Below are 2,794 nucleotides of genomic sequence, written 5' to 3'. Positions count from 1 at the left end.
GGGTAAGCATCCCTCAGCCTTGTGCAGGCCAAGGTCAAACCCACAGGCTGCTTGTCTGACCATGGCAGTAGGCAGATGTCCCTCATGTGGCAACAGTTCTCCAAGGGACAGTTTGCTCCCAGTTGAAAAGCTGACGTTGTTTCCTCATAGCACATCCTATGCTGATCATTACACAGCAGTGCTTTCCTCAGTAGGAGTCTGCAGTCTGGCAATGTTGAGCTGCCTTAGAAAACATTGTTTCTTTGAGGTGATTGTTTTTGTAAAAGTCTGGCAAACTTCCCCCTGATTACGCACAACCTCCTGGATGCTCTTGCTTTGATACATGCTCTGTTAAAATATCTATGTGGTTGTAATACAGTAAGATTTGATCCACCAACATTTTTTGGGGGCTAACAGTCAAATAAAATACTGGTTCAGCACCCTCACTCTCCTCTGGGTTTTGTGTAACTTTTGAGTTATGAAAAGGAGATGATATTCCCTCTTACAAGAGGGTTAGCAAGAAAGCATAGACTGCTGCTCCTGGCAGACACAAATCCATGACCAAAACTTTTGTCTCCATGTGTTTTGACTTCTTTCAGCATGAAAAGCCCTTTGCACAAAGAAGTGCTGTGGTTACCCAGGTGGGGAGTCAGCTGTGGATGTGCCCCAACTGCAAATGCTGCTTCATTGCCATGCAGTTTGTGCAATTAATGGGTGGTCCCAGCAGCACTTTTTGCCTGGCGCCTCGTCCAGGCAGGAGTATGGGATATTTTGAGGTTTCCTTGAATTTAATTGTTATTCTCCAATAAACACTTCCATGAACAGAAGCACAGCCTGATGGATTCCTTGTGCATTTCTCCCCAGTGCTCCTGCTGGGATCCTCAGCCATCCCCTGGCTCCCTTCCCCTTGCTGGGGAACTCACGCTCTCCCTCACCTGACTGCGAGCAGACAGGGCAGGAACCATGCACAGCAAGCACTGCAGCTACATTAAAATAATCCCTTAGCATCTAAGGTGTTAAAACTAGGTGACTACACCAAAAGAAAATACTTTATTGTTCTCTCTGAAGAGCTATTTCTTACCTCTCCTTTTGAACAAACTTTCCAAGCAGAATAATGAAGCTGCTGCTGCGAATCCTTTAACCAGACCATATGAACTTTGTGCAGCTCCACAGAGGGCTCACAGGCTTTTTGAGTCACTTCTGAGTGATTGAAAGGGAAGCTGTTAACTGGGTTCACTTTAACATCGCCCAAACCGCTGTGGCACCCTCCAAATCCAAACCAAATGGCTTTAGTTTGAAAGATGGGGAGATGTAGGAAGAGGAATGTATAAGTTAGAGGGACGGAAAAGATGACACGTTTCCCTCCATGGAGGGTTCCTCTTGTTTTGGCTTTAATTGTGGTAAGATGACACCTGAGGTTTGCTCATAGGGTGCTCTGCCCCTCAACACATGGCATTGAGCACGCCAGAGGGGTCACCTGAACTGATACTCAGTTTGGGATTTTTGTTATTGTCAAAGAGTCCGGTGCTCGTGCAGGAGATAAGCTTGCCGGTGAAGTAATTATTAGCTAATTGAGTAACTATTAAGCTTGTAAAACCAAATTACTTGGTTTGGCACTTTACTGCTATTGTGGACTTTGGCCATTTAAAAAAAAATTTGATCCCTGACTCAGGTACAGGAATTGCTTCTTCTTGATGATTTTTCCATACAAGAGAAGTGTTAACTCACACAGTACTATTGTTTGCACAGAGACTGATCCCTCAGGTGAGAAAGAATGGGCCTTCTCACCTACACACCAAAACAAGAAGCCACTCTTTTTTTTCATAGGAGGACAAAATTTAGCTTTCTCAGGTGGAAAGTCCTCATCTCTGGCATCTGCACTGACCCTTAAACGATCCTGAATTCATTTTCATTTTTAGTATTCCTCTGTCACTATGTGGACAAGAGTAAATGGGGTTTTTATTGACATTCACCTCACAGAGACCTGGTGTAAAGTGTCCCCCCAGGATGTGCATGGGCAAGGGGCTGGGTGTGGGTGGCTGCCTCAAAGAGGTGGGAGAGAGGCTTCAAGCACAGGGACACTGCAGGAGCAGAATGGAGCCCGGAGGGGACCGGGCTGCTGGCGGCTTTTGGGAAGGCTGAGGACCCGGAGGGTGGCACATGACACAGGCTGCGTCCCGTCCCATCTCTCACCCACTGTAAATGTAGCAGTCTGTTTTTCAGCTGGAATGTGTCACACTGAGGTCCTGTCATTGCTGAAGGTCTTGTGATTCTTTATAAGATCCGCATTGCCATCAGGGCTTTTTACAGGTACTTTACATGCCTGCACTGCCTCAGCTGTTTCACATCTGCCTGTCTGTGAAATGCAGGGATTGATGTCTCCAGTGGTTCATTTATTCCTGGTGGTTTGCTTTGCTATGTTACAGAATGTGAGGTGTGGAACCGACTTCTCACACGAGAAAGTGCCCCCACCTCTGCCCACTCAAACACGCCTGACCCCCCGCCGTAATTGCGATGCATCCTGTGGGTTTTGCCCTGCAGATCCCGGCTCACTCGGCTGCTCCTGTGCCAAAAGAAGTTTTGAGTTCAGTAAGCAGGAAAATACGCAAGCGGTCCCGGGGGGTCCAGAGCCGAGGTGCCGATATCTAATGAGCAGTGCCAGTCCAGAGCCACTGGGAAACGCCACAACAGCGTCGTTAAATGGAGAAAGTGACCCGGGAGAGGCCATGGGGGGAGCGGGAACGGCACCGGCAGCCGGGAGAGGGCACGGGGGGATCGGGAAGGGCACCGGGAGCCGGGAGAGGGCACGGGGGGA

This window comes from Corvus brachyrhynchos, unplaced genomic scaffold, assembly GCF_000691975.1.
Source record: "Corvus brachyrhynchos isolate BGI_N302 unplaced genomic scaffold, ASM69197v1 scaffold220, whole genome shotgun sequence".
Lineage (NCBI taxonomy): Eukaryota > Metazoa > Chordata > Aves > Passeriformes > Corvidae > Corvus > Corvus brachyrhynchos.
The sequence above is the reverse complement of the archived record's forward strand: the minus strand, read 5'-3'. Positions refer to the sequence as shown.